Source organism: Carya illinoinensis, chromosome 9 (genome assembly GCF_018687715.1).
Source record: "Carya illinoinensis cultivar Pawnee chromosome 9, C.illinoinensisPawnee_v1, whole genome shotgun sequence".
NCBI lineage: Eukaryota > Viridiplantae > Streptophyta > Magnoliopsida > Fagales > Juglandaceae > Carya > Carya illinoinensis.
Genome location: NC_056760.1, coordinates 34,102,757 through 34,123,004, shown reverse-complemented (window position 1 = coordinate 34,123,004; position 20,248 = coordinate 34,102,757). Strand labels below are relative to the sequence as shown.

General features: G+C 36.9%; 1 long non-coding RNA gene across 1 annotated transcript; it reads right to left on the bottom strand.

The window, feature by feature from the left end:
• Window positions 1-1,474: 1,474 nt before the first annotated feature.
• LOC122277631 lies at window positions 1,475-4,371 on the bottom strand. Its single transcript, XR_006229048.1, has 4 exons — window positions 4,311-4,371; window positions 4,032-4,130; window positions 2,574-2,671; window positions 1,475-1,767 (listed from the first exon to the last, which is right to left on the bottom strand). It is a non-coding gene; the product is annotated as an uncharacterized LOC122277631 (long non-coding RNA).
• Between the last annotated feature and the right edge of the window lie 15,877 nt (window positions 4,372-20,248).

The window sequence follows — 20,248 nt, the reverse complement described above, 5'->3', positions numbered from 1 at the left end:
AAAATTTTACTTAACTTTCAATTTTCATCTCAACTCAACATCCAAACATAGCCTTAGTTCATGTTCATTTAGATAGAATAATGATATATAAATTTCAAATGTACAAATTTCATGTGGGTTATTTTATAAAAATGTAGATCTTACTAGAAAAAATTACTTTTTTATTTTTATTTTTTATAGAGTCTATTTTTTTATAGAAGAATTGCACAAGCCTTCTGCATTTGAGGCTTATCCCTAGTATTACTATTTTTCTTATTAGTTTTTTTAATTTTGCATTAAAATTGGTCATGCTTATTAGAGTACTTCTATTAGGCTATCTGAAACTTACCGATGTTTGAAAATATAAATACTATGTGAAAAAAAAAACAATTGGGATCCAATCCGGACCAATTTATTTGTGAGTGTAGCTTTTTTCATCATAATAAATATAAGTGTCATGTTATGTACGGTCAATATTTTAAAATTAAAAAAGAAAACAAATGAACGTGTCATGTTCCTTTATGAATTCTTCAAGTTTCATTCGTGTCATAACTTTGCCAGGTGTTAATTAACTCACATCACGCATGCGGCTGGAATAGAGGTGATACTACCAGCTTCTCATCGTAAATCGATAGGGGAAAACAGGTGGGGGAATGGGTGAAGTAAGATAGAGAAGAAAGTAATGTTAGATGAGAAAGTAATATTCGATGCAGTTTAGTAGATTGTAAGTATCGTATAGTATTTGAAAAAAAAAAATAAAGAACTTGAGATTTATTATAAAAGAATGAGTTTTGTGACGTGAATACTATCCCCCCTACAATAAATCTCAATTTTCCCCGTGAGGAGCAGTGGTCAAAACAAGTGTAGGTTAAGTGGAAAAAAAATATTTCCCACCAATTTTTATGGTGGCACATTTGTGACATATAATTCATGAAAAATAATAATTTACCCACCAACAACTTATTTCATGGAAAAAGCTAACTTATTACCATGAGATTCCATTGTGGCAATAAATGTTTTTGGTTGTGGCAAATTCTGTTGCCAACCTCTCTATTGCGGTGACAAATAAGCCATTATTTGTGAAGCCAAATAGTCTGCAAAACATATTATCCATGAGCAGCTTTGTCGCAATTTTAGTAGCATATAGTTTGTTTTCACTAACTACATCTTGACAAGAGTTGTTTTTGTGATAATTAATCTTTTTGACAAATATGCTTTATTCGCCATGACATTTGTCGCAAAATCTTGTTGCCCAACAGCTTATATGATTGCAACCAGTTCTTTTAATATGAGTGTTGGTGGCAAAAAAACTCAAATAGCTTTTCCCACTATGGCTTGAAGATAGAAATCGAAATAACGAGTAACATGAGTCTCAACTCACAATAAAGAAGAGTAAATATAATTAAAATATTATTAGAGGAGACAAAAATAACCAAAAACTTATGGTAACTACTCACTCAAAGAAAAGGTCAGCAAATTATTGAAATCTATCAAATTGAGTACACTAATTTTATGGTTCATCTAATTTACAAGGATCAATCCATGGAAGATTAAGTACACTAATTTTATGATTCATCTCATTTACATAGGCATGGCAACAATGGGCCAATGGAACAAGTTTGGAGTTGATTGATCCACCCTTGGGTGATCAGTGGACGGTGATCAGTGGACAAGACATGAAGTTTTGAAATGCATTCACATCGGTTTACTGTGTTCAAGAAGCTCCTACAAATAGACTAAAGTTGCAAGCATCTTCCTAGCACCCTCACAACCTGCATTTTTTTGCAACTACTTTCGAAAATCTAGAATTAGCATTGATTAAAAATGATCTTGCATTATCATCTCAATTATACACTGAAGCTAAATCAGAATCATCAAAGAAATCTCTAAATGAGGTTACTATGTCTGATATGGGTCCTCGCTAGCTAGCTAGTAATTGCAATTTAAGATCAATACTTTTCATGTACTACTGCGGCTAAGACTTTTCACTACTTCTCCAACATATCAAAATCCAAAAAAAGATGTTCCCAAAATTGGATTTAACCCACACCGAAATCTAGTATTGTAACAAAAATCCCAATATTATCGCCAGTAGTTGTAGTAAAATAGATCAGAATTGGAACTAAACCCACATCCAATTAAAGTCACTTTTATGACTCTCCGGTTTCCCCTCCTCTCACTTACGGAAGAAATAATTTTTTGTACATAAGTCAATAAAAATAACAGTTGCAGAGTTTAACTAGCTAGACTTTCCATACAAGTAGGTAATTAACTTATGTACCAAACAAGGAGGAGAAGTATAATTATTTCGGCATACATATTCAGCAAGAATCATTTTCTGATAAGTAAAGATAGAACAAATATGTATGATTGCACAACCATATTTATGGAGGGGACATGATCTAAAATCCAAGATGTCAAAATAAGGATTTATTACGAATGTAGGAAACTAATTGTTGTAAATATGCATCTTATGTGTGTATAAGCGTGCTTATACAAGACATGCAAATTGGATAATTAACTAACAAGGATAGACAAAAAAAAAAAAAAAAAAAACAAGGATATACAAAAATTAATTAACAACAAGCACTTACACTAGTTTTCTAGAGATGGACCATAATACATTGTTTGTGCTTCTTTGACTGTTGTGAAACTTGCAATGTTACCCCTGCAATTTGTGGTGTTCTCTTCCCTGTCCAAGTTCTTATGCCAATCAGTCTAAAGTTGAGCTCAATCAAAATAAAATGAGAAATATTCAAATACAAACAACAATTTCTAGGTAGTTTGAAAAGAAATGGGAAAAACAAAAAAATTACAACAACCCTTTTTCAAGTTTTACAAAAACAATCATTTTTAAAAAACAAACAAAATACAACAACCCTTTTTCAAAAATAAACAAGTTTTACAGTTTTAAGTGGAATGGCATTTACAGTATGGCATGCCACATCACATGTTATAGCAACCCTTTTTCATACACAAAATTTGCAATTAAACAAGGCAAATTACTTCCTTTATGCCCATTGCAGTTTCAATAGTTTCTCATACAAACAAATAACTTTGGTTGAGCAAAAGATGCAAATGAAAAATAGGGATGAAATGGATTGGTTGTAGCCCCAGAATTTTCTGCAGTACCATGGACAACTAGCATCTTTAGTATATTCATGCTCTTAAACATCCCTCATTTAACCACAATCTCAGCTACATAAACCAAGCATACTAGATTTGAAGAAAACTTGATAAGAACATTATTTTTTTGTGAAAGCATAGCATAAACAGCAAGAGTAGCTCTTGGCAAACCAAAAAATTATTATCGAACCTACTAATTTGAAGAAAATCCGTGGTTGCTTATTTAGGCTATTAATCTTGAAGAAAAGTGTTACAAAAATATATTCTCATATCCACTAGTTTAACACATATAAATAAAGGGTTAAACATTGTCAACACATGATTCAAACTCAAAAAAGGCAATGAATAGCCATAAATTTTTTTTTTTTTCCAATGCTACATAACGAAAATGAAAACAGGGTAGAAGATTGCATTTCGCCGCCTCAAGCTATGGTTGCATGATTTTTAACTCTATCCACCCAACTAAACAAGCATCAGAGGAAAATAAATGAGAAGTCGAATTTGGAAGCCACTACACACAGTCGGCCAACGACAGATTTTTCAGAAAACTAAATAGCATGCCATGGTTTGCTTAGCATAAATCCAACCATGAGATTTTTAGGAACTAAGAGTGTTACCTAACTTGTTCTTCTACTCCATAAGGTTAAAATTTACACATCAAAACAAGGGAAATGGAAGTGTGTGATCCGAAGGAATGGAGGAGGACTCTCGGCTAGAAGCGAAACAAAATTTTCAAAGCAACCTTAGGTTGCCAATCAAAATCCCCAAAAATGGAAACCAAAATTTGGAAGCTTACCTATGTTTATCCCTCTCCTCGAGGAGATTTAGGCTAGGGTTCCAGCCTTTGGGAATGAAGAAAAGAGCTGGGGAGGAGGCCAATGGAGAGATGCACAAAGGAAACCGAAAACAAGTGATGAATGGCATACCTTTTTCTTCTCAGAGCCTCGTTTGGTAGTAGATGAAAAAGGTTTGCTTGAGGTTGCAACCCTAGATCTTCTCCTAGGGTTCCTAACAGCTGATGAACCCTGCATTCAATAAAAAGATCAAAAATAAGACAAGCTTATATGATCAAAATCACAATATATATAGGAAAACAAGAAGGCAGGGGATTTCAGGTTAGAGCTTGGGCTTCCTGGAAATGGGAAAAGGAACACAGTGAGCGAGAGAGGAGTAAAGCACGAGAGAGTATTTGCATATGGATAGACCTCTAGAGGCGGCTCAGTCATAGGGAAAGGGACGTAATTGATTATAACGAGGTGGTTGGGGGGGGGGGCAGGGGGGGTGTGTTTCGGGAAGAAAGGAAAGAAAATAATGGAGAGGAGTATTGCGGGGATGAAGGGGTGGTTTTTATTTTATTATCTTTTACGGCAGGTCAATTTCGTGGCAAAAGATAAATACTCTTGTGGCAAATAAGTATTTACACATGAAGAACAATCTTGTAATTGGCCACGTTTTTTGTGACGATGTCAATTCGATGTAAAAAAAAAAAAATGTGATGTTAAAAGTTTTAACTCGTGATGACCAAGTCTTACTGTGAATTGGGAGAGAGTTTGATGAACAAAATTCCCTCCTACCCTCCATCTCTCTATAAACCCTTTCTTTCTCTCTGATCGTCCCCAACCCAGAGTCGCGAGACCGGGGGGGAGCTTCGGCTCCTGATCCCCTCCCTTTCTCTGTTTGTAGTTTTTTTTTCTTTTTTGGTTTTTTTTCAGGCCAATAAGGGAGGAAGTGACTCCGGACTATCCATCCACCTACCGTCAACACACGCCTCTCCAGGATGTTGGTCAGCTGCCGATCTACAAGTCCATTGAACGTGGTGCGAGAAGGAGTGGGGTGTTGCCGGCACTTGTGGGACAAAGTCTCGACTTTCTGCGGCGTGTGGCTGTCACGCGCCACCAAGGGGCCACCTGCAGACGATGTTTCTCAGTTTTTTAGATCCTCAGACTTTAGTACTTCAATTTCCGAGCGGTGGTTTTCTCCCAGAGTAGTTTGCATCTAGCATGACCTCTGTTTTGTCGGCTATTTTATGTTCTATTTTTCTATTCTTTCATTGTCCAGCTTTTGTGTTCCTGCACGGCTTTTGCCATTGTTGGTTGGTGTCGTCGGTGGGTGTGTCATGTACCTCCATTTTTTGGAGTTTGTTTTTTTGTGCCTTCCACGGCTTCACGCTGTCGTAGGTGTCTGTGTCTGCTGCAATGGTTTTGTTTGTTTGTTGTTCTATTTCATTTCTTGTGTTGTCCATGGTGAGGTAATGAGTTGTTGATCGGCCTCAATATGAGGCAAAGAGCTGAGAGCGGCGGGTGATGTTATGGCCGGTGGTCATACGGCCGGCCTTCGCTATGGAGGTTGATGTGGTCTGTATGCAAGCTGGGTGCTCGTGTCGTTGGGGCTCGTGATGCCAACTACCTACGGAGGGTGTGCCGTCAGAGCTCATGCCGTGCTTGTGGTTGGGTTGTCTTTGTTGGTGTTTTGTTTTGTTTTGTGGGTTTGTCTATTTTATTTAGTTTTAGTGTAGGTATATGCTATTGGACTATTTGTTCATAGTGTTGTCTCCCGTATTCCGCCTCCCTAGAGGTTAGAGGGGTCATCCCGTCTTTGATTATACAGAGCGTTTATTCTCTATTTTAAGAGATTTAGAAGTTAAGAGAATGTCCGTCACTTTGTGTGCAAGGAAGCTCTTGAACAATTGCGTTAGTTGACTTATAGTCTGGTTCTCCTATATTGATAAATCACAGTTGTAATTTCATTTACTGAATGAATGCAATGAAGCATATTTTCATAAAAAAAAAAGTATTACTGTGAATTTTTTTCCCGTTAACACAAAGTGGTGGCAAAAAATATATTTCTTCGTGTTACTTTTACCACTACATTATTTTCACCAATCTGATCTCTTGGTAAAAAGCATGTTTTGTTCCTCCAAACATATTTGGTGTCAATTGAACACTATTTGCCACTATCTTCTGTCTTGAAAAAAGAACTCATGGGAAAAGCCAGTATTTGTTGTAGTACCCATTTTGATGTTGGATAGAATAGAGATTATTATGTTGGCTAGTTTCAACAGATAATCGAAATGGGAAAATAAGAGAAATTGCGTAAAATACAGAGAAAACTTTGAATAATATTGATTAATACTAAAATTCAAAATTATTTTATGAAGTCCACAAGCCGGACTTAAATAGTTTCAAAATTTGAAATTATGAAAATTTTTCTAAAGATGAAAAAAATTTAAATTATTGTATGAGAAATTAATACATAAATAAACAAGAATTTTACCAAGAATTTGGTCAAAATCAAAATTAAAATTATTTCCAAACTTGAAACCAAATTGTTACTAACAATACAAGAATAAGCATAAATATATAATTTCAAGGAAAATAACTAATATTGTCCTTAGTCCAAGGAAGATATTAAGTTTTTCCTTCTATATTTGGACAACTTCATCTTCTTAAAGTAGTACTTCAATATAATCAATATAAAATTTGGACTTAGATACCTAATATCAATTTTGGTTTGCATCACATTCGTTTTCAAAGAATTGCTTGCAATTTGCATTTCAATACAAATAATTTTACCAAAGAAAAATCAAACAATTAATGTCGGTGAGAGTTAGGAGGCAATGAAGTTTTTCTAACAAGGGAGTTAAGGTTGAATTACCATTATAACACTTCTTCCTCCGTCCTTCTAAGGTTGCTTTTTTTTTTTTTTTTTTTTTTTTTTTTTCCCCCTCCTCCTCCAACCAAACGCACCCACACTTACCCAATAGGAGAAAAAACAAGAAAGAAAGGAAAAAAAAAAGAATTAGAATACCCAACTATGTCGACCTAAGAAAATGCATAGCAATTCTTGACTCGCTGGCTTTGGGAAAACAAAGATCACTAACTTCTCTTTTAGATAAATTTTTAACTATACTTTATTTGCACGCCAATAATATATAGTCTCTTTGTCCTGTAGGGAAAATAAGGGGGGGAAATACGAAAAAATATTTTGGACATGTTCATGTTTAAAAATTGCTATTATTTATGATCTTAAACAGTGTCACCTCAATCACGCTTATATTTACCATAGGATGATTTCATGTGCTAATCAATTAAATGATAATTATTTAAAATGTGTCACATAACTGTGATTAGAGATCATAGCAAAATTTAAGATTAAAAATAATATTTTTTTATTATTTATTTAAGACCTCGATTTTTAATGATAGTTTTTTTTTTTGACTTTAAGATATGTAATATTTTATAATATTTTCACACTCAACAACCTATCCAGCCGATCGATCAAGTCCAGTTTGCGCGGTCCTCTCCGAAAGATTGAGGTTCTCTACTTTGTCTCTAGACAAAGCTTTTGTCTCTTGGGCGCCAGTCCATAAAGTTTCTTTCTTCCAAATGGCTGACAACCGGGAAGCCTTCAAGTCCACCATGGCCAAGGTGTGGAACTTGGAAGGCTGGATTACTTTCAAAGAGATTGGTTTGAACAAGTTCCTAATAGAGGTCCAGCTCCTCTCAGACAAGAGGAAGGTGCTTTAGGGGAGACCACGGTCCATCGACCACCATCTCATATGCCTTAAGAATTTTGAAGGTGAACTTTCCCCCAACGAGATTCTCTTCACATCAGAACCCTTCTAGGTTCAAGTCCACAAAGAAAACATAGGATCAGTTATAGGGAGGTCCATAAAATTGAAGTAGACGACCAGGGCTGCGGGTGGGGTAGTTTCCTCAGACTCAGGGTGGATGTAACCATTAACAAGCCCCTCCCTCGAGGGAAGATGATCAACTTAAGGGGCAAACAATGTTGGATTTATTTTAAATATGAACACCAACTTTTGTTTCAAATGTGGGCATATGCAACACGTTAATGGAAAGTGCTCAAGCTTCAACCTGTCCATGCAATCTCATAACCAGTATGGACAGTGGATGCAGGCATCACATGCTCCCTTCCATGCCTTTTCTATGAAGAGATACGATGGTTCACCGGAACAGGCATCACAAGGCACATCAACTCCAGAGCAGCCAAAGGCAGCAGGGGCCCAAAAGGACAACTTGGGGTGGTCCAACATAGCAATCGAGGATGAATCTACAAGTCAGGATACAACAGTTGGCTGTCAGAAGCAAGATATGGGCCATACCCCTACAGGTCAGAGCAACCGAACACGAAACAAGCTAAAGGATCAGGGCTGCTGCCCAACTAGACCGTACGAGGGACCCCAACACCATGAGGCCATTGATGTTCCAAGGAAAAGGCTCCTGCCTCACCCATCAGTTTCACTACCACAGGTAAGCACAACAGGCCAAGCCTTGCCTTTTTCTTTATATGATCGAGACATGTGTGTTGACCTTAGCTCTCCAATAGACCCCCCACCCCCCATTCAAGTCAAACAACTCAAAATCATCACCTCAAATATGTGACCATCGAGCCAACCCCCTTGGAACTAAAGGAGGCACCAAATGGAAAAGGAAAGCTCGGGAACAAGCTCCCACCCTCTCTGACATAACCAACTTTCAGTGTGCCCATACCCATTCCCCTAAAGCCAAAAGACTAGCATCTGGCATAGAAACCAGGTCCAGTTATAGAAGCCTCAAAAAGCAAAAAACCATGATCGAACCTGCAAAGAGATCAACACAAGAAACTGAGCAGCCTCGCCCACACTTGGTTTTCCTCATTGAAACCAAGTGTTCAAATGATAAGATGGAGACAACTTGAGTGAAGAGTAGGGGAAGAAGTGGTGGACTAGCCCTTTTGTGGAACTCAAATGTGAAGGTGAAAGTGGACACTTACACTAATTGGCACATTTCAGATTATGTCAAATTGCCAAATACTGGTAAATTTTGGCTTCTAACGGGTTTTTATGGGCACCCCATAACTACAAAGAGAAATGAAACCTAGCAAATCCTTAAAGCTCTAACACCAGCACCCCAAGTCCCTTGGCTATGCTTTGGGGACTTTAATGAGATAACCAGCATAGATGAAAAGTATGGTGCACCATAAGACCCTACAAATAAATAATGGAATTCAAGCATACCTTAGAGCATTGTGATCTCAATGACCTTGGTTTTGAGCGGGACAGATACAATTGGGCAAACAATAGAGAGGGTAAACTATTCACTAAAGAAAGACTTGACATAGTGCTTGGAAATTGCCCCTGGATTGCTATGTTCGAAGATCACTCTATTCATCACCTAGCAGTATATTCCTCAGACCACAGACCCTTACTCATAGCCATTCATAACAAGCTCAGTAGGCAAAGGAAAGAAAGAATATTTAGATTTGTAGCCAAATGGAGTAAAAGAGAGGTATGTGAGGGTCTAATCAAAAGAATATGGGAGAACCTCAAAGAACTCCTGATCCTATTCATAACACTCTTCAAGGTTTAAGGAACTGTCAGTCAGGTATGCAACAAGGGAGCAAAGAATTGCATAAGCACGATAAGGAACTCCTACAGTCAAAATTGACCATGCTTAACCACCTCAAAGAATAGAATGAAGGACAACAGCATGCTGAAATTAGAGAACTCCAGAGGGTTATGGACCAGTTACTTGATGTGGAAAACACAAAGTGGCAACAAAGAGCCAAACAAAACTGGCTCAGGGAGGGGGATAGAAACACCTCTTTTTTCCACAAATGTGCCAACCAGAGGAAAAAGCATAACACTATCTCTAAGATTTTAAATGAGGCAAGTCAGGAGATAACAAGTAAGGAAGGAATTAGTTGCGAGATCCAACACCATTTCCAGAAACTGTTTACCTCATCCAACCCCACCAGAATAGCTGAATGCCTGAACACACTACCATGCAAACTGACAATAGAAATGAGAGCTACCCTATCCCATGCTTTCTCAAAAGAAGAGTTAAGGAGGCCCTGTTCAGCATGAATCCATTGGGATCTGCTGGACCAGATGGATTTTCAGCAGTCTTTTTCCAAGACCATTGGTCTAGAATGAGGCCAAGAATTAAACAAGCAATCCTTTCTGCTCTGAATGGTGGCAGTTGGTCCAATGCTATAAATGAGACCTACATGCCCTTATTCCCAAGAAATCAAACCCCTCGGAGGTAATAGATTTCAGGCCAATTAGTCTATGCAGTGTTTTTTATAAAATCATTGCAAAGACAATAGCCAACAGACTCAAGCTTGTCTTACCTGCACTTATTTCCCCTACACAGACATCTTTTGTCCCTGATAGGCAGATCACTAACAACATCATAGTATCTTTCGAGGCCCTCCACATAGTGAAGACCAAATTAAAAGGAAAAGATGAATTTATGGCACTTAAGCTCAACATGAGCAAGGCCTACGATAGGATTGAATGGCCATTCCTGAGAGCAGTTTTGAAAAAACTTGGATTTGATCATCACTGGGTCAATTTGATAATGAGATGTGTAGAGATAGTCTCCTACTCCATTCTCATCAATGGAGAATCACAAGACAACTTCCACCCCCACAAGAGGTCTCAGACAAGGGGATTCTCTATCCACCTACCTGTTCATTATGTGTTCTGAAGTCTTGAGTTGCATGCTGAACCAAGCTGAGCATTCTAAAATTATAACAGGTCTACCAATTAGGAAAAATAAACTCTCCATTAACCGCTTATTTTTTGCAGATGACAATATCCTCTTTTGCAAAGCCAACTCCATTGAATGGAGCAATTTATATCACTTGCTGGAAACTTATGAGGCTACATTAGGCCAGAAACTAAACAAGGAGAAAACCTCCTTATTTTTTAGCTTAAATACCAGAGAGGACACCAAGGATATAATCACTAGCATTGCAGGGATAAGGGGCACAAATTCATATGAAAAGTATCTAGGACTCCCTGCTCTAATTGGAAGATCTAGGACTCACTCTTTCAAGGGTATTCTAGATAAGGTGCAGACAAGAATCTTCAACTGGAAGAATAAATTCCTCTCCCAAGTTGGCAAAGAAGTACTTATCAAAGCCATCATTCAGGCTATCCCAGCTTATAGCATGGGTATCTTCAAGCTTTCCAAGCAGTTAGTCCATGAACTCAACAAATTGGTGAGGAACTTCTGGTGGGGTCTGCAGACTCAGGAGTTCAAGTTCCACTGGGTGGGCTAGAACCAAATGAAAAAGGCCAAATGCAAGGGGGTCTTGGCCTCAGAGACTTTACAAACTTCAACCTAGCCCTTCTAGCTAAGCAAGGACGGAAACTAGTCTCCAGTCCTAATTCTCTAGCGGCCCAAGTGCTCAAGGAAAAATACTACCCCAAAAAAAAGTTTCTCACAACAAAACTGGGGCAAAACACCTCCTTCATGTGGCAAAGCTTTCTAGCAGCAAGACCCTTGCTCTTGGAGGGGATGATGTGGAGGATTGGAGATGGAGAGACAACCAAGATATGGAAGGACAAATAGCTTCCCAAACCAAATACTTTCAAGCCTCAGGACTCAATTAGATTTCTACATGAGGACACAAAAGTATCTTTCCTCATAGACAATTCCACATTCCAGTGGAAAAGGGACTTGGTTTCCACCTGTTTACTAAGGAAGAGGGAAAGTTGATATTGAAAATTCCAATTAGTCCCCTCTCCAAGCCTGACATATTGGAGATGCACCTCATCAGACCATTTTACTATCAAGTCAACCTATCACCTCCTTAATGAGCTGGAAGACCAAACTAGAGGTCAATCCTCCAACCCCATACCCCTTCAAGCACCATGGGCCAACTTATGGAAACTAAACATCCCCAATGCTACAAAAAATTTCCTTTGGAGAGCTTGCCTTAACACTCTACCCACTCGAGCCAACTTAAAAAGAAGAAAGGTGACAGAAGATGCAGCATGTCCCATCTGTCTACAGACAACAGAGACCATTGAACACACGTTTTGGGATTGTCCATCAGCAAGGGATGTTTGGGCACTAAGCAATAGAAAATTTCAGAAGGCTAGCACACCTTCTCCTCCTTTTGTAGAGAAGTTAGAAAGCTTCAAAGAATCATTGGGGACAAAAGAGTTACTCACCTTTCCTATCACCCCATGGAACATTTGGAAAAGAAGAAACGAAGTGGTCTTCAAAGGTCACCTCACACACCCCACCTTTGTGGTCAATCAATCTTAACAATTAGTAGAAGACCTTCAACATCTCAATTTGAGTAAGAAGACCAAGACATCGAGCCAACATCATAGCACCCATTGGGAGGCTCCCCCTCAAGGCAAAATCAAGATTAATTGGGATGCTTCGGTGGACAAAGTTTCATGCAAGATAGGGGTGGGAGTCATTATCCGAGACTGGGAGAGTCAAGTGTTAGCAACCCTTAGGATGAAAGATGATTTGTTTCTGGACCCTCATATGGCAGAAGCCTTTATAGCTTTCCAGGCAGTAACCTTCTGCAAGTCACTAGGCTATCGGGACATCATCTTGGAAGGAGACTCATTATTGGTTGTATCAGGCCTAAAATCAAAGACAGAAGACCTCAATTATACAGGCTTGAACACAGCAGACACCAAAGACATCCTCGGCACTTTTAATTCATGGTCAACAAGTCATTTTGTTAAAGCAATCAATGTAGTTGCTCATGCCTTAAGCAAGGATGCACTTAGCATCAGTGGTCGTACCACAACTTTTGAAAACATTCCATGCTGTATTCAAACTATGGTTTCATAGCTATTAATACAAGCCTACTTTCAAAAAAAAAAAAAAAAAAAAAAAAACAACCTATCTAGCCGCATCTTGCATTATTTATTTTTCAGTAAATGCTTTTCATCACATAGCCATATATGTAAGGTGATGCATCATCATCATCATCACGAATAGATGGTAAGATCTAATTATATATATACATATTATATTCTTAACACTCACCTTATTTGTAGATCATCATACTCTTGCTTATAAACAAACTTTTACTTAATAAGTAATAGGCTGATCAGCATGTAGAAGATTTAATTAAATAGGTAGAGCATAAAGTCAAACTCTAAACCTCTGGTTTGATATCATATAAAATCACTATTTATCATAAAAGTCTAAATTAATAAGAAGATGTAGATTTAATATTATATATATTGTATTCTTCACATAACAAACAAGATGGAGAACCTAAGTCAAAAAATTAAATAACACGAAAAAATTAAATTAAAAAATTCAAATTGAGATCTTAAAATCATAATCAGTCAAAACTAAAATATAATCGCAATATTTTGGGGTCTTTCGAGGCGATCACTACAATAAAAATTGGATTTAGTGACAGATGAAACTGTTATAAGAAATGGAAAAAACATCACGAAATACATTAAGTGATGGTTATAAACCGTCACTACCACCATCACTAAATGTGCATCACAGAATACATATGGTAATAGTTTACTATACAAGCGTCCCTAAAAATATTTTTAGTGACAGTTTGTGATGTGCCGTTTGAAATAACATTCAAAATGGTTAGAATCTGTCATAAAATAATACGTTTGAACGAAAAATATAACGTTTGAATGTAAACTAGACAAATTGACATCCGAATGAGAGCAGGTAATGTTTGTTGATTATAGTTCGAACGTATCATATTTATGTTCGAACGTTATGTTCGAATTTAGATTTCAACATAAACGAACCAATGTTTGAACGTGTGTATCATAACGTTTGGACGTTCATTCCAATGTTAAGAAACTAGAGTTCGAACACAAGAAGTACGTTCAGAGGTTTGGAACGTTAAACGTTTAAACATTCGGATGTTATGTTCATTTGTCGGTGTAAACATTCGAACGTTATGTTATAATTTTGTGTGGTTACATTCGAACGTGTATTTGAATATGAAATACTGTTCAAACGTATTTTATTTACATTCAAATATGCATATCAGAAATACTAAACTCATCCAATTAATAAACATACCAATTATACCAATTGTATCATATTACGTAACATATTTTACAACCAACAATGCTAGCAACTGTTTTCAAATTAGATATTAAAAATTTAATACACTAATAAAATTCATTTCTTTTTCTTTCCTCGTCCACCACAATTTTGTTGCAATGACATAACACACTCCATGTGCAGCATCATCACCCCCGCTGCACTTGCTCTTGGATCTCACTATGTGTTCTTTCCTCCTGGTCTCTTTGTTAGTCTTGCAAATGCGTCTCTAAATGAGACTGTCGCTCTAAGAAGGACTCCAACTCTTGCTGTTTGGACCTCATATACTCATTCTCGTGTCGTGCAGTTTCTGACTCTTTGCTAAGATTATTAATTTGTGAAGTCGATGAGGTTGAGGAGGATGAACCAAAATGCTTGAAAGACTGTCCCAAACCTCTTGCCATACTAGAGTTGGGCCCGAGCACTAGTGTGAAAATGTCTATATCACTAGGAGAGGATTCCCCAAAAGCTGACTGCATCTCCATCATTTTTTCCTGCAGTTTGAAAGATCAAAACACACAATAACTAATGTATTAAAAGAAATACAAATAAAAAATAATTTAACCATATGATTCATAATTTATTTAACAAAAGGAACACCGCTTACATAATTAATTGCAGCAGCAGGATCCATCCACTCACTATACTCATTAGTGTGGGCAACAGCATAAACATGAACGAGGGAAAATTTTTCAGGATTATCACGTTTCTAACAAAATGACATTAGCAAATTTAAAAAGATAGTGTTAGTACTTATATAAAAGAATAATAGAAAAATAAATGAATTATATAGTTTATTAATTACCATTTTTTCAGCAAGACGATGGAATGATCTTGAACCAGCACGATGGTGAATAGTCAGAGCGGATCTATTATGTACATTTATAGAACTTAAGTGCTACAAATGCACATTAAGATGTTAATTGTAATATATATATACACATATAAGATAAACAACAAATATTAATATAAATAATTAATGAAAATAAATCTAGAATACTTGATATTCTGGAGATGCAAAAAGATTACAACACTTTTTCCAGTCATTTAACTTCATCTACTGGAAAGGTGATTTTGCAACCTCTTCAAACATCTCAAACTTCTTGAAGTGGTCGTGATATCGTCCCTTGTGACATTGGAATAGTGTAGCCATTAACTTATTTATAGTTCTCAAATCCTCGTTACAACCAAAGTTGAGATCAAATTCATCCTAATTATAAATTAATTACGTAAAAAATACGATATACTAATCTAGGTGAAAAAAATGAACTGTCAAAGTAAACTCACCAACACACGACTCCAAATATCTTCCTTAATCTCATTCGGCACATCTCGCCAGGAGCACACATAAAATAGAGCATAAGCTTGGAATACTGTACCAATATAGGAGGGAAGTGCTGCTGCACTATCATCCATTCCTCCAGTGGAATTATCAAGAATTGTGACTTTCAGTTTACCGTGCCTTCAGTTTTTCTCAAGTGAGATGCCGCTTGTATAGCCACGACTGCGACGAGTAGATGCATCAACTAATAGATAATAGTATAATTTTTATAGTTATATAGTTATTGAGACAAAAGTATTAATTATATAATTAATTATCAACGACATTTCCTTGCTAGTAGATGTCGACTGGGCATCGTTCTCTGTAGTGTTAATTTCATCTTCAGGAATGGATTCCTCAGGTGGAGAGTCCTCAATGGGTTCGGGACTTGGACTTGGTGGAGGAGCCACATTTTTTCTTTGTCTTTTTGGCGGCAAACTTGAAAATGATTATATATACCAAAAAAATTTAATTAGATGAAATTAATTATTATTATAAAATTCTATACTCACCTATATGAATAAAGTTTTTAGTACTTTTAGTCTTCATCTTCAGATGTATTTTCCATGCTTGTTTCAGAATCTCTCTCTATAACATCTTCATCTTCATCATCAACCTCTTCTTCGTCCTCCTTATCCACTTCCCCCCCGGATTCTTCTTCATCTTCTTCTTCTGACTTTTCTTTTTTTTTTCTCACTTTCATGAATTGAATGATCATTTAATACAGATGGATTGAGATGGACGAGTGGGACGTCATCTCTACATAAGGGGAGCAACTCGAGTGCACCGAGATTAACAAATAAGTTAATACCCCCTCCATCTTCTTGGAAGGCCTCTACATTCGGAGTCTCACCTTTATCTCTACTATTATCATAATCTGCCCTCATTCCTACTTCATATATATTTCGAGGGACAAATTTTTGTACGACTCGCCAAGTTATCTCTCCTCTATATTCATCAGCACTTTTCATTGGATCAATCAAGTAATAGATTTGAGTAGCTTGACAAGCCAATACGAATGGATTATCTTTGTACCATTTATATGTAGTATTGACCCTCGTAAAATGATTATCCCTCTATATCGAAACCCAACCACCGCCTAGATCTCACCAATCACATTTAAAGACATGTTATAGACCCATCCAGATATTTCAATCCAATAATATCACGAATGACACCATAATAATCAATATCATTTGTTCCATGACTCCCCTCGACCAACATACCACAGTTTTGAGTCTTTCTATTATGTTCACTGTCCAGAGTATGGAATCTATAATCTCGAACCATGCATACAGTGTATCGAAGTGCTCTATTTGAGAGACCACGGGCTAATGCATACAATTCAAAAAAGACTGATGCGAGATCATGAGCATGTTGTTCCAAAATCTAACAATTGAAATAATGTTATTTATTAAATATTATCTAGAGTTAAAACTTTCATAATCTAACATATTATATAGAGTTTAGTTCATACACGTTGTTCAAACCATCCAAAAAATTCTTCCTCATGTCTTGCCACTATATTCTCTACGCCTTCCATTTTAAGTTTGTCCATGTGCTCACAGTATAGAAGTGCAAAATCATATTATTTTATGTCAAAAAAGTTATAGTTAACCTCATTGAAACTAAAAGTATTTAAACTTTTTACAACGACATACCTAAGATAGTGATCAATTTCCCAACAATTATTTAGCACGTACCACCGAACTTTACCCAACTCTATATCAAGTAAATCGTAACCCGTTTGTGCACCCAAGGGTCGTACATTCTAAGAAAACACTGATAGCTCACGAGTAAGGGAATCAGCAAGATCAGCATTTCGCTCTTGAAGATTAAATCGTGTCTCAACACTACGAAGATATAAAGAGCAAAATGTTAACCATTCATCGTGTATATAGGCCTCTGCTATTGATCCCTTAGCTCTGGCTTTGTTCCCAATAGTGTGCTTCAATCGACCCAAATATCTTTCAACTGGATACATCTAACGGAACTGCACTAGTCCACCCAACATTATCTCTCGGTGTAAATGTATTGCTAAATGGACCATGACATAAAAAAATGATGGTGGAAAGATCTGCTTGAATTTACATAATATAGTAGCAATGTCTTCTTCCAGTTTCTGCAGCATATCTCAATTTACTACCAGAGCACACAAATCCTTAAAAAACATACACAGTTCGGTTATGGCCACACGCATGGCAGATGTTAGCTTCCCATGAATTCCCACCGGTAATAACTTCTGCAAAAATATGTGACAGTCATAACTTTTTAATCCACCAATTTTCTAGTCATCAGGGCTTATGCATCTACTAATATTTGAAGCATAACCATCTGGCAACTTCACACCTTGCAACCATTTGCAGAAGTCCATCCTCTCCTCCCTTGTCATCGTAAAACATGCATGTATCATGACCACCCTATCACCTTCCACCCGTAAATACAGATTATGTTTAATTCTCATTCTCTCAAGATCTTTCCTCGTCTTAATCGTATCTTTCGTCTTTTTATAAATGCTCATCAATGTACCTAGTATATTATCACAAATATTATTCTCTATGTGCATTACATCCAAACTATGTCGCAACATGTAGGACGACCAATACGGCAAGTAAAAAAAAAAAATACTACGCTTTGTCCAATTCAATTATGCTACGCCTCATTTTCTCTTGTTCTTTCCTTGACCTTTGCCAAAATTGTTCGCTGCTACATGTACCAATTGTTCCAGTATCTCTCTTCCCCAGACAACTCATTTGGCGCAATTCTATCCTCTACTCGCCTATCAAACTTAGCGGATTCTGTTCTCTATGAATGATTTGTTGGTAGATAACGTCGATGACCCATGAAACACAACTTTTAAGAATATTTTAACCACTCACTAGTAGTTTCTTTATTACACATCGGACATGCTAACTTCCCTTTAGTACTCCAGTCGGAAAGATTCTCATATTCCAGAAAGTCGTTTATCATCCACATCACCGCAGCATGCATCTTAAAAGTTGTTGACATCGATGCATCATAAGTTCCAATGCCTGTTTCCCATAACTCTTCAATCAACGGCTGCATATATACGTCAATGTCATTCCCAGGTGATCTCGGGCCGGGGATAAGTAAAGTTAACAAAAAGTTGGGCGCCTTCATGCACCTCTATGGTGGAAGATTGTACAGAATCAATATTACAAGTCAAGTGCTATAACTTATACTCATATTCCCAAAAGGGTTGAATCCATCGGTTGTGAGTCCCAGGCGCACGTTCCGAGCTTCTATCCCAAACTCTGGGTATTGATTATCGAAAGATTTACACGCAAGTGAGTCAGCTAGGTGCCTCATAAATCCTTCATTATTAACTCTTTTCTCCTTGTGCCACTTCATATTGTGAGCTGTTTTCTTAGACATATATAATCTTTGCAACCTAGGTCTCAATGGAAAATATCGCAAGACTTTAACCGGCAGGCTTTTCTTACCCTTCCACCTCGACTCTCCGCATACAGGACATGCTTATTTCTCCTCACTCTCCTTCCAAAATAAAACAAAATCATTCTTGCATGCATGTATGGACTTATACTTAAACCCTAATCCACAATTGTTTCACGTCATAAAATTTCTTCGACAATGCAGATCCTTCGAGAAGCACTTCGTTAAATAAGTCTAATACCATGTTTATTGCTTTGCTTTGGTTGGAATGTTTTGTATAGCCTGGATAAATCTCACGCTTTGCATCTTCCCACATTGCAAGAAAATTTTCAGAATCATTCCCTCGGCCACTTGAGGAATTGTCGTCAACCTTATTCATAAACATCCTAGCTCCAATGTCACTCAACATCTCCTCCATCTCATCTCACTCATAATCATCATCCACATGCCGCAAATAATTCGGATGACTGAATAATCCATCTGCAGATTGTGCATACGGCTCACCATGTAGTACCCATCGAGTATACCCCAAATATGTACCATTCACAAATATATGACTTTCAACTTCATCCAACTCTATCGCACACAAATTTTTACAACCTCGACATGGACATTTAATGTAACCACGACTATTAGTAGAGGCCCTTGCAAAATCAATAAAAGTTCTTACTCCATGCGCATAGGGTATGTAATCATTTCCAAGTCTATTGCCTAGCCGCATCCAACTTTTATCCATTTCTAAAAACATCTAATTATTAGTAACACGTAGTATACTATAATACACATGCATGTCATGCTCCCATTCAAACTACTCTTTCTCAAGATAGTTGGTCATATTCCATTCGAGATGATATTATCCATATTGCACAAGTTCCGTCAATCTACTACTATCCACATCAGTAGAAATTTCAGCAACACCTCTCCATAGTTCTCCAATTATACATGTTCACATAGAGGGCTTGTGACCTTATGAACAGTATACCCAGAGAACAAGAATGGAAGACACCAAAATTTCATACCAAACGTGTTTAGTAAGAATAACAAGAATGTGCATTACATATAATATAATCTCAAACTGTCAATACTGGACAATTCAGAAATTAGTGTACACCTAAATGTACACTAATTCCCAAACGGGTCTAAGGTTATTTATGCAATGTCATACAATATTTTACAAAAAATACTACAAACAAATTCTCCTGCATGTTGTTTGAATTAACAACTACAAACAAATATTCTCATGTGTTATATTGTTAAACAAAATGTTAGATAGAAGAATATACTCATACACTACGTTTCTTGTAAAGAATGATTGAAAATTACCTGAAAGAACATGTCTAACAAGAATATCCAATTACTTAACACTCACAAACTATCCAACCTTGATAACCCTCAAGGCCGAAGAGACTTTGAGAGTCAAGTAATTTGACAGACATTTTTTCAAGATAATTCTCAAATATTCTCTACAAGACGGGGAAGCTTATGAACATATTTACAATATCTCTCTTTAGTTTAACAAAATAACACATCTCTCTGTAGTTTAACAAAATAA